Source organism: Leopardus geoffroyi, chromosome C2 (assembly GCF_018350155.1).
Source record: "Leopardus geoffroyi isolate Oge1 chromosome C2, O.geoffroyi_Oge1_pat1.0, whole genome shotgun sequence".
NCBI lineage: Eukaryota > Metazoa > Chordata > Mammalia > Carnivora > Felidae > Leopardus > Leopardus geoffroyi.
The window spans coordinates 61871342-61885099 of record NC_059333.1 but is presented as its reverse complement, the minus strand read 5'-3'; positions in this window follow the sequence as shown (position 1 = coordinate 61885099).

The window sequence follows — 13758 nt, the reverse complement described above, 5'->3', positions numbered from 1 at the left end:
CTTTTGTTTAAAAGCAGTCTGCCTTACTTTGAATTGCTTTTGTACTTTAGGCAAAAAGTAGGTGGGTTGTTTCTGTGGACATATTTGTAGCTTTTCTATTCTGTCCATTGATCCATGTATCTATTCCTCCAGCAGTGCCACACTGTCTTGATTACTGTAGCTATTTAAGTCTTCAAACTGGATAAAGCGATTCCTTCTACTTTCTTCCTCTTTTATCTGTAAATTTACCTGCCATGTAAATTGTTTAATTATCTTGGCCATATCTACAAAAAGTGTAACTAGAATTTTGGTAAAATTTACATTAAACCTGTATATCAATATGGAAAGAAATGACATCTTTACTTTATTGAATCTTCCAATGCACGTACATGTATGTCTCTCTACTTACTCATCTTTAATTTCCTTCCTCAGTATTATGTAGTTTTCATCATAAAATTCCTGTTCATGAAAACTTTTGTAGCTAAGTATATCCGTTTTTGGACAGTTGTAAATGGTATTGTATTTTTAATTTCAATATCCATGTGCTCATTGCTAGTATATAGAAATATAATTTAATACAGTTTTTCTGTATTCTCTGATCTTGCTGAATTCCCTTAGATCTAGAGTTTTGTTTTTTGAAGATTTCATAGGATACAGATAATGATGCCATCTACAAATAGGGCAGTCTTACCTCTTCCTTTTTGATCGGTATTCCCTTTATTTCCTCTTTTTGTTGGTCATATAGCACTAGATAGAACTTCTAGGACTATGTTGAATTAAAAGAAGAGAGACTGAACATCCTTACCCTGTCTTTGATCTTAGGGGTGAGGTATTCAGTCTTTTCCTGTTAAGTACAATGGTAGCTGTGGTTTTTTTGTTTTTGTTTGTTTGTTTGTTTGTTTGTTTGTAAATGGTCTTTATCAAGTTCAGGAAATTCCTCTCTGTTCTTATTTTTCTCAGAAGTTTTATCATGAATGGATGCTAAATAAATTTTTAATTTAAAATATGATTCACTTATGCACACATTTGGGCCTGTTTTAATTTTATATCATTACAGAAAAACTTGGGAAAAGCCTTGAGGCAAAGGAGAGACTTGAAAAGGATAGATGGCAGGGAGAGATGAGCAAATCCTGGTGAGAGGGATTCTATGAGCAGTGACTCAAGAAAAACAAACCAGTGAGGGGGAAAGAAAAGAGAATTTTATTTTTAAGTTATTCAGATTAACTGTGTACCCATCTAATTAACTATTTTGTCATGTACCATTGTATTTAGCCTGCTTTGTCTTGAGAACTTCCTCAAAACATATGACTCAGATAAGTCACTGAAACGGAATAATCCAATAGGAAAACAATGGATTAGGGAACCAAAAGACAAAGGATGGACACCATTACTGCTATTTACTGGGTGGTACCTTGGTTAAAACCCCTCTTCTCTCTGATCCACTGCTTCAATATCGTGAGACTGTATAATGATAAAACACCCATCCTGCAAGACCCCTGAGAATATCAATTGGTACACTTTAAACATAGGCCATATGTTGAAAACATTTTATGAATTATTTGGACATTTTCAGTAATATTTGGCATTATGCCAAGTCTTTTATTTTTTCAAAAATTGTTCAGTTTTTAATGTATGTATTTTTTCTAATCCAAAACATGAAAAATTGAGTTTTTTTAAACTTTGAGATACAATTAATATGCAAAAATTATACATATTCTCGATGAGCTTGGATGTATACATATACCCATGATACAATCACCACAAAATCAAGGTACTAAACATATCAACCCCTTCCAGTTTGTGGGTTTTTTTTTTGGATTGCATGTGTGTGTGTCTTAAGAACACTTAACACAAGATCTATCCTTTTACCATATTTTAAAGCACATAATACCATATCGTTAATTATAGGTACTATGTTGTATAGCAGATCTCTAAAACTTATTCATCTTGCATAACTGAAATTTTTGCCCCTTGAGCAACAATTACCCATTTTCCCTTCTTTCCAGCCCCTGGTATAAAGTAGTTTTCAAAATAATAGAAAAGTTATATTGCTTATTCTATACTGTTTTCCTAGTGTTTATTATTTAATTTTGAATTGCTTAACACTTTCAACATTTTATTATTTGGGTATGTCTCCCCATTCTCCTACCTCCATTTAATGCTACATATTATTATTAAGAAACAAATTTAAGTCTCTTCAGAAAACTTGTTTAAACTGGTCTGTGTGTGAGATACAGACTCTTTCAAAAGTCACTTTCTCAGGAACACTTCTAATGAAGCAATTTGTAAATGAGACAAGAGAAAAAGGAAGTATTCTCCATATAAAATAAATTTTACTAGCTTCCAACTATAAAGGGGTAGCATTGGGGCAGCTGTGGTTTTGTTCTTTGTTAAAATGAATATCTAACATCTTCTGATAAGAGACAATCTGGCCCTGGGACAAGTTTCATACTTCTCTGTATAAACATTAGAACTTCTCTTTCTTTTTGCTTCTGCCTTTGTGGAGGAAAGGAAAAGGCAAACTGAGAGAGGGTGTTGACAGCCCATAGAATTATATTAGCAGTAGGCTATAATAAAAGAATGACTTAAGTCAGTATAAGCACATATTGAAACAGAGATGTGTCAAGTGCTTTAGATACCAAGATAACCCCAATTCTCACATTTACCTAACATTCCCAGGTGTATACCGCCATCTTTACTTTCTCAGCATGTAGAAAAGTGCCTGGAAAATGGTGGGTTTTTGATGAATAGTTGTGAAATGAATTAAATAATCAATAAATAAAAAGAAAAAATAAATAAGGTTAGCTAGATATTAGTATTTTAATAGAAATCTCAGAATTATATTTCAATTCTATTAAGCTAGGGTGGTTAAAAACTAAACCATAGGGATATACTGATGTACATTACCTAAGTAAAAGGGTATAAAAAAGAATGAAAATGTAAAGAAGAATAAAGCCTCTCTGACCACTCTTGCTTTAATTTCTTTCTTAAACTTACCACTATCTGACAACATATTATATATTCATTTATTTATGTTTATTATCTGTAGCTCTCAGTACTCTACAAGATTTATAAAAGTAAGAATTTTGTCTTGCTCACTGCTACACTCCTAGCATCTAGAACAGTACTTGCATATGATAGGTACACAATAAAGATCTATCAAATTAAAGACAGGTTGAGGGAAACTCATATGTAATGACTTGGAAAGATCTTGAAAACATTTTAAAAGACCAGCACACTTAATAGGTATGTGGGAGGGCCAAGCTGTGGTTGGGGGATACAGTCACATTTTAATATATAGACCTACGCCTTTCTTGAAGTTTTGGAAATAAGAATATAGTTGAGTATTTGGCAATTTAAAAAATTGTATTTCTAAAAAAATTATCCAGTTTTTACCTTGTGTAATTTTTTTTTATATCCAAATCACACAAAATAGATTTCTAAAATAATAGAGAGTCATGGTTATTCTACATTCTTTTTTCCTATGTTTTCTAGTTTTATTTCTAATAAGCAATTCTTGAGAATTTAAAAATCTTGTTCAGCTATACCTAAACATGGTTCATTTAATCTGCTAATTTTATCATTTAACAGATACATATGAAGAGCTTGGAAATTGTCACTTCCAACCTTACAGCATGACAAAAAAAAAGCTGAAAAAATTAAAATTAGTTACTTTTCTTGGGCAGGTCCATCAAAGTCACAGGGCAAACAATCACTCTGAAATCTCAGGAGAGAAGTAAATAACAGGCAAGATCGTCTACCTGGAGTAGGAACCTCTGGAGGTAGCAACTGATAGAAATGCTTAATTGGCAATTTTGATGAATTACTGGAGACTGAGTGTGGACTATCATAGAATGAGAAGCTCTTGGAAGCTACAGTCTTAGGGATGGGGGGGGGGCATATTTTAATGGGTTTGTGTCTCCAGAACTCCACCAGGTTTTAATGGTGAAGAGAAAAGAAAAAAGTCACTTTATTTCTCTGGCAAGGGGAAGAGAAAAGTGACCATTTGGAAATATGCCCAGAGCATTCTCCTTAACAAAGGTCTGCTCTGTAATGAAAAAAGACTTTATCAGAAGCTATATTTCAACTGAGAGAGGGACATTCCTTGGACTCCCTCTGCCCTTCCTGTCTTATTTAAAAGTGGAGTGGAGGAGGTGAGAAGGGATAGAGGGGTAAAGGTGAAAAATATTTGTGAAGGTCACAGCCCATTGACACAAGCCTGAAATTTAATCATAAGATTATAGAATAATTTCCCCCCTGCCCAATTCCATATCACCATGTTCCATATACAGGCCTTCAGTATAGTAGCAATGGATTATAGCTAAATGAGCTGCAAGGTTCAGACTCTTTTTAAGATAAAGTTGGTCTAAGTACATCAATTAAAGACAGAGATTATCAGAGTGAGTAAAAAGCTCCAACTATATATGTTTTCTAAAAAAACAAACAAAACAGAACAAAACAAAACCTGCTTTAAATATAAAGACACAAATACATTAGAAGAGATGGAGAAAGATATAAAAAGTAGGAGTAGCTATATTAATTTTTAGATAAATGAGACCTCAGGAAAAGAAAATTATCAGTGATAAAGACAGGCATTACATAATGATAAGGGGGTTAATTCTCTAAGATGACATTACAATAATTAGCAAGCATGCACCTAACAGATTGTGAAAATATGTGAGTAAAAAATTGATTGAGTATTGTAGCTGGAGGCTCAACATCTCTTTTTCAGTAATTGGTGCATCAAGAAGGCAAAAAATCAGTAAGAATAGAGTTGACTCAAACAGCACTATCAATCAACCTGATCTAATTGACATTTATAGAATTCTTGATCCAACAACATTAGAATACATATTTTTATTAAGCTCATGTGGAAAATTCACCAAGATAGAACACATGGGGGGCCATAAAATACATTGTAACAAATTTCAAAAAATGGAAATCATGCAAAGCATGTTTGCAGGTCTTAACTGAATTAACATAGAAATCAATAGTAGAAAGATATCTGGAAAACCACAAAATATTTGGAGATTAAACAACACACTGCTAAATAACACATAGAATAAGAAATACAAAGAGGAATTTAAAAATATTTTGAACTAAATAAAAATACAGCTTAGCAAAATATGTGGGGCGCAGTGAAAGCAGTACATAGAGGAAAATTTATAGCATTAAAATCCAAATGTTTGAAAAGAAAAAGATCACAAATTAGTAGTCTAGGTTTCCACCTTAGGAACTAACGAAAGAAATTTAAGCCACAGACAAGGAGAAGAAGAGAAATAATAAAAATTGGGGCAGATATCAATGAAATTGAAAACAGGAAAAAAATAGATAAAATCAACAAAATAGAAGCTGGTCCTTTGAAAATACCATAAAATTGATAAACTTCGAGTCACGCTAACCAGGAAAAAGACACAAATTAACAAATTATCAGAAATAAAAGAAATGTTCACTACTACTGATGCATGGACATCAAAAGGATAATAAAAAAACTACAATGAACAGCTCTATAAACCACACATTTGATATCTTAGATAAAATGGACCAATTTCTTCAAAGATACAAACTATGAACAAGGACAGAATAAAAGCACCAGATGACTTTATTGGTGAATTCTACCAAATTTCTCCAATTTGTTGAAGAAACAAATGATACCAATTCTCTACAATCTCGTCCAGAAATCAGAAGGAGAAAGACTACTTTCTATCTCATTCAATGAGGTCAGCATTACCCTAATACCCAAGCCAGATAAAGACACAATAAGAATGGAAAACTATAGGCCAATATAAATTTTAAAATCCTAAACAAAATATTAACAAATCAAATCCAACAATGTATAAAACGAATTTAAAACAACCAAGAAGAATGCCAAGAAAAATTTACTCTAGGTATGCAACATTGGTTCAGCATTTGAAAATCAGTTAACATAATCCACTACATCAATATAGTAAGGAAGATAAACCACAATATCACATCATTGATAAAGAAAAAGTTTTTGACAAAATCTAACACCTATTCATTATAAAAACTCTCAACTAGGACTAGATTGGAACTTCTTGAACTTGATAAAGAATATCTAGCAAAATCCTATAGGTAACATATTTAATGGTGAGAAGCTGAAGGCTTTCCCTCTGGGAAAAAGCAAGCATATTCCCTCTCACCATTCCTATTCAGCATCATACTGAAAGTTCTAGCCAGTCCAAACAGACAATAAAAGGGGGAAAAGTGTAAACAGATTAGAAAAAAAATTAAAATGTTGTTCCCAGATAACATGACTATCTATGTGGACAATCCCAGAGAGTTGAAAGAAAACAAAAACAAAAACAAAAACATTTACATGTAATAAGTGATTACAGCAAGTCTAATACACAAAATCAATTGTTTTTCTATATACCAGTAATGAACAATTGTAATTTGAAATTAAGAACACAATACCATTTAAAATAACCAAAGAGATTGAAATTCCTAAGTATAAATCCAATGATATATATACAGGATATCTATGTAGGAAATTATAGAATTCTGAGGAAGGATCTAAACAGAGGAATATCCTATATTTATGAATTCAAAAACCCAATCTTGTTCAGCTATCAATTCCTTCCCACCTCCTCTATATATTCAATGCAATTCTAATCCAAATCCCAACAAACTATTTTGTGAGTATCTATAGAGTGGCTCTAAAGTTTATATGAAAAGGCAAAAACGGCACCTGGGTGGCTCAGTTGCTTAAACATCTGACTTTGGCTCAGGTCATGATCTCACCATTTGTGAGTTCGAGTTCTGCTTCAGGTGAGCTTGAGCTCTGCATCGGGTGAGCTCGAGCCCCACTTTGGGTAAAAACATGAGTTCTGCTTCAGGTGAACCCTACTTCTCTCTCTTTCTCTCTCTCTCTGTCTCTCATGGGATTTTTTTCTCTTTCCCTCTCTCTGCCCCTCACTTACTTGTGCTCTCTCTCTCTCTGAAAAAGAAAGAAAGAAAGAAAGAAAGAAAGAGAAGAGAAGAGAAAAAAAACCCCACAAACCCAAATAGCCAATATACAATACTGAAGGACAAAATTGGAAGGCTGACACTGTCTGACTTCAAGATTTATTATAAAACTATAGTAATCAGAATAGTGGTATTTTTGAAAGGATAAGCACATTGATAAATGGATCAAAAAAGAGAGCCCAGAGATAGAGCTCAACAAATACAGTCAACTGATCTTTGACAAAGAGAGAAAGACAATTTAATGGAGACAAGATAGTCTAGTCAACAAATGGTACTGAATAATTAGATGTTCATTTGCAAAAAAAAAAAAAAAAAAAAAAAATCTAGATGCAGACTTTGTATTTTCATAAAAATTAACTCAAAAATGAATCGTACACTTAAATATAAAATCCAGAGCTATAAAACTTCTACAAGAACACATAAGAGAAACTCTAGGTGACCCTGAGTTTAGCAATAAGTTTTTAGATACAACAAAAGGACAATCCATTAAAGAAAAAATAAGGTGGACTTTATTGAAATTAAAAACTTCTGCTCAGTGAAAGACATTGTTAAGAAAATGAAAAGACAAGCCACAGATTGGAAAAAGATGTTCATAAAACATATCTAGCAAAGATCTTGTATCCAAAATATAAAAAGAATTACTAAAATTCAGCAATAAGAAAATAACCCAATTTAAAAATGGGTGAATTATCTGAACATACACCTCACCAATTAAGATACACAGAGATGATAAATTAGCATATAAAAACAAACTCAACATCATATGTCATCAGGCTATTGAAAATTAAGCAACAATGAGATACCACTGCACACCAATCAGAATGGCTAAAATGGCTAAAATCCAAAACACTGATGACACCAAACAGGAACTCTCATTTTCTGCTCGTGGGAATGCAAAATGGTACAGCTACTTTGGAAGGCAGTTTAGCAGTTTCTTATGAAGATAAATGCAGTATTACCATATGATCCAGCATTTGCACTCCAAGATGTTCACCTGATTTGAAAATTTATGTTCACACAAAACCCTAGCATGCAAATGTTTACAGAAGCTCTGTCCTTATATAATAACCCCAAAGCAGAAGTAACTAAGATGTCCTTCAATAGGTGCATGGATAAATCAACAAACTGAATTACATTCTTAAAATAGAATATTTTTCAGCAATAAAAAGAAATGAGCTATCAAGCCATGAAAAGACATGAGGGAAACTTAAATATAAATGGTGAAGAAACAACCACCATTCTGAAAAGGCTACATATGATTTTAATTATATGACATTCTGAAAAAGGCAAAACCATGGAAACAGGAGAAACATCAGTGGTTACCAGGAATTTGGGGAAGGGGAAAAGGGTCTAATTGGTGAAGCATAGGGGATTTTTACAGCAGTAAAACTATGCTACGTGATATTAGGCATTGTGTGTGTGTGTTTCTCCAAAACTTACAGAACTTTATTGTATAAAGAGTGAACACCAATATATGCAAATAAAAAAAATATTTAGAAGGCCAGAAGATCTCATAAAGGAATGCAGATTGTGACAAATGGACCTAACTATACTAAAATGAAAAAAGCTTATTTTTGTTGTTGTTGTTGTGCTTTGCATTTTCTTTTCTTTTTTCTTTTTTCTTTTCTTTTCTTTTCTTTTCTTTTTTCTTTTCTTTTTTCTTTTTTTAAATTTACATCCAAGTAGGTTAGCATATGGTGCAACAATGATTTCAGGAGTAGATTCCTTAATGCCCATTACCCATTTAGCCCATCCCCCCTCCAACAACCCCTCCAGTAACCCTCTGTCTGTTCTTCATATTTAAGAGTCTCTTATGTTTTGTCCCCCTCCCTGTTTTTATATTATTTTTGTTTCCCTTCCCTTATGTTCATCTGTTTATCTCTTAAAGTCCTCATATGGGCAAAGTCATATGATATTTGTCTTTCTTTGACTGACTGATTTCGCTTAGCATAATACCCTTAGTTCCATGCATGTAGTTGCAAATGGCAAGATTTCATTCTTTTTGGTTGCCAAGTAATACTCCATTGTATATATATATATACCACATCTTTATCCATTCATCCATCGATGGACATTTGGGCTCTTTCCATACTTTGGGTATTGTTGATAGTACTGCTATAAACATGGGGGTGCATGTGTCCCTTCGAAACATCTTGTATCCCTTGGATAAATGCCTAATAGTGCAATTGCTGGGTCATAGGGTAGTTCTATTTTTAGTTTTTTGAGAAACTTCCATACTGTTTTCCAGAGTGCCTGCACCAGCTTGCATTGCCACCAACAATGCAAAAGAGATCCTCTTTCTCTGCATCTTCGCCAACATCTGTTGTTTCCCAAGTTCCTAATTTTAGCCATTCTGACAGGTGTGAGATGGTATTTCATTGTGGTTTTGATTTGTATTTCCCTGATGATGAGTGATGTTGAGCATTTTTTCATGTGTTGGTTTGCCATCTGGATGTCTTCTTTGGAGAAGTGTCTATTCATGTCTTTTGCCCATTTCTTCACTGGATTATTTATTTTTTGTGTGTTGAGTTTGGTAAGTTCTTTACAGATTTTGGAAACTAACCCTTTATCTGATATGTCATTTGCAAATATCTTCTCCCATTCCGTCAGTTGCCTTTTAGTTTTGCGGATTGTTTCCTTCTCTGTGAAGAAGTTTTTATTTTGATGAGGTCTCAATAGTTCATTTTTGCTTTTGTTTCCCTTGCCTCTGGAGGTGTGTTGAGTAAGACGTTGCTGCGACCAAGGTCCAAGAGGTTTTTGCCTACTTTCTTCTTGAGGATTTTGATGGCTTCCTGTCTTACATTTAGGTCTTTCAGTCATTTTGAGTTTATTTTTGTGTATGGTGTAAGAAAATGGTCCAGGTTCATTTTTCTGCATGACATGGTCCCGTTTTCCCAGCACCGCTTGCTGAAGAGACTGTCTTTATTCCACTGGATATTCTTTCCTGCTTTGTGAAAGATTAGTTGGCCATAATTTTGTGGGTCCATTTCTGGGTTGTCTATTCTGTTCCATTGATATGATTGTTTTTGTGCCAGAAAAAAAAAGCTTATTTTTAAAAATATGTTTATTTATTTGTTTCGAGAGAGAGTGGGGGCAGGGCAAGAGAGAGAAAGAAAGAGGGAGGGGGAGAGGGAGAGAAAGAGAGAGAGAGAGAGGATCCTCTGCACTGTCAGCGCAGAGCCCCTTGTGAGACTTGAACCCACGAACCACGAGATCATGACCTGAGCCAAAATCAAGGGTCAGACATGTCATTGACTGAGCCACCCAGGTGCCTTAAAAAAAAACTTACTGAAGGAGCTTTGAACTCCAACAATGAGTGGAGTCTGTAAGACTAGAGGCAAAAGGAACCACACATAAACACTGTAGTTTAGTAGACAGAGTTGTACTTGTGGTGGTATGGGTTAAACATTTTGAAACCACTGTATACATATACTGGAAATGAACAACTATGTGGATGGCAGTTGGTGGGAACCAGGTTACTTACATTTGGTGTGGGAATTTCCAGATAAATAAGAAAATGAGGCTAGAATGATCCGTGTGGAAGCAGATTAAAGCTAGAGATATCAATATGATCTCATATTTTGCTTAACATAGATACAAATGGTTACACAGATAAATACTTATACATATGTGTATATATGTGGGTTAAGATACGAAACATGTATGTTTTTGCTATGTCAGCTAACATGGCCTAGAAGCAACCACACACGAGTAACAGTGGGCATACCTAGCCCCCACATCTTAGATTCTAACTAATACCATTTTCCAATAAGAAAACCAGGCTTCTTAAAGAAATGCTGATTTTAGGGTTAAGGCAGGGAATATACAGATGTGCCTAGAGCATCTTATAGTGCCAGGAATAGGGAAGTGCTCAAAAAACAAAAAATAACAAAACCCCCTACATTGATGGGGATATACTGAAGAGAAACATGAGCCAGCTGAAAGAACTGCTAATGGCCAAAGCTAAAACAATTTGAGGAATGAAGTGCTACAGGACTATAACACACAATATCAAATAAATATCTGTAAGTCCATACTGATATAAAGTATTGAACAAACTAATAAATAGGAAGAAGAGAAATCTCTCTTGCAGAGGAATTCCAAGTATGGATACTCTGCTTTCAAGGAGGGGTCCATAAATCCCCACTCCCTAAGGATGGGTTGCACACGGTGACCTCTTCTCAAATAGTATAAGTTGGGAAAGGGGCAGGAAGAGGGAATAACTTCACAGTGGAAAAACCTGAAAATCAATCCTTCAGCTAAAATGAACAAGGTCATAGCAACAGTGATAAATAACACTAATATTGTGGATAATAGTGGCTCTTTGAGGTTTCCCCCCGCATGAAACCCCTAACCCCAGTCTAACCATCAGGAAAAAATCAGACAAATTCCACTAGAAGAGCATTCCATAAAGCATTTGACCAGTACCCTTCAAAACTACCAAGGTCATCAAAAACAAGGAAAAAAAAAAAAACCCTCCTAGCCAATAGTAGATGAAACTGTGATCTGGTATTGTCATGGGATCTTGGAACAGAAAGAACATTTGGTTAAAAACTAAGGAAATCTGGGTAAACTATGGACTTAGTTAATATTAATGTATCAATATGGGTTCATTAATTGTGGCAAATGTATCACACTAATACAAGATATTAATAGGGGAAATTGAGTGTTGGGAACTCTCTGTACTATATTCTTAATTTTCAGTAAATATAAAGCTATTCTTAAAAATACAGTCTATTTTAAAAAATCTGGTTTCAGGACTAACATACAATGGACATTAAGAAAAAAACTGATTAAAACTTTTTTTGGGGGGGGGGGAGGAGAAAACCCAGTTTTGACCTACAGATGTTTATAATGACTGGGAGAGAGTTACAGAAAGATAACTACAGAACCAAATAGTACTATTTATAAAGAGTCCAACAGAACAAGAAAGATGGAAATAATGGAAGGGAATTAACAGCAGAGAAGATATTGCAAATGGAAGAAAACATGAAAAACTGGTTTGGAGACCAGTTTGGGTGAAGAATAGGTCTGTGTGGTAAAAGAAACAGAAATGGATTTAGACCCAAACTGTACAAATTTAGAAGTCTGGTAATTTATCAAGAATCATAGTATTTATACTGTTCATCAATACTGCTCAAGACCAACAGTTTAAATAAAAGAGTTTTATTTTTTGCTGAAATTTTTCACATCTAGAAAAACATTATGGAGCAGAGAGTTACGGTCTGGATTAGACAAGATAAATGAAGTATTTTGGAGTAGGTTAGAGAGAATTCTTCCAACTCCAAAGATATAGAGAAAAAAATTCTTGTGTTTTGGAATGAAAAATGGATTTTTGCAGGCTAGTATGAAGTCATTATATAATGTTTGATTATTAATATTTCTCTTGTTTATGTCACCTCTACTCTGCTGTAAGAGTACAATGTCTTTTTAATGAAAGATCAAGCATAGCATTATCCAGCTTATTCTTACTGAAACAAATACCAAAATATAAAAAAGAAAACAATTTCCAAATGTTTACACAATATCTTAAAAAACAGTTACCTCAGAGAAGACTATATGGTGATTCAAAACAGATCTTTTAAAATTATATTTGGTTAAAGAAAGATCTAGGGTCAAAGAGCTAAGTTTTAAGCCTGTCTCCACAATCTGCACCCTAGTTTTTCTTTTCTGTCAGTTGAGGACATAGTTTTTCCTTCAGTTTTCTTGTGAAATTTAAATGAGAAAATATGTATGTATCTCAACTTTGGGCACAGTAAATGTCAGATAGAATTATTATTACTGCCATTTAATTTTCTTTTTTTAAGTTTATTTATTTATTTTCGAGAGACAGGGGGAGAGAGAATCCCAAGAAGGCTCCATGCTCCCAGCACAGAGCCCAACATGGGGCCGAATTCATGAACCCATGAGATCATGACCCGAGCTGAAACCTAGTTGGACGCTTAACCAACTGAGCCACCCAGGTGCCCCAGGTATTATTATTTTAAAGTAATAATTAACAAGACACTTTACCAATTCTCTAAAATAGTATTCATTATTTTGCATCATGCCTTTCTACATGTGAATGTAAATAATGTCCTACTAAGTAAAAGGCATGGGTGAAGACACTTCTACATTTTATAAGCCTCACTTGGCAAAGAGCTCTGAACTTCTAACACCTTTAGCCAACATTGTTGGATGGCTTCTTTGTCGGCTCATTTGTATGATAAATAAAGGAGCACAACACTGTTCTCTCCCATCTCATCTGAAAACTAAGTGGATGCTGCTATATCCGCCTTGTGGGGGGATTATGTGGAGTAAAGTACAATTAATTAAAGGTTAAATGCACAGTGATTCCAAAAATACAGGGTGATAATTCAAGTCCTATCTTGTTATTAAAATGCAGCACCTCACAAATAATGAAACCATGAGTGGTGTGAATGAAAGGAGATATCACACCAGATGATCCCCACAGTCATTGTCATTTTTATGTCCAGGGAAAGACTAGCTTCCAGAACCTATGAATAATACTGGATAATCAGTAAGCAGACCATCTATGGCACCAGAGGTTTATCTAAGCACTCCCATCCCACCCCTTTTTTTGAGCATTTGGAATTCAGGGTCCATTCACGAAATAGAAGATTTTCTTCCATATAAAGCAATGACAAAATCTGGGTGAGCATTACTGGAAATGGACATATTAATGTTTATTTATTTTTGATCAAGAGAGAGACAGAGTGGGAGCAGGGGAGGGGCAGAGAGGGAAGGACACAGAATCTGAAGCAGGCTCCAGGCTCCGAGCTGTCAGCACAG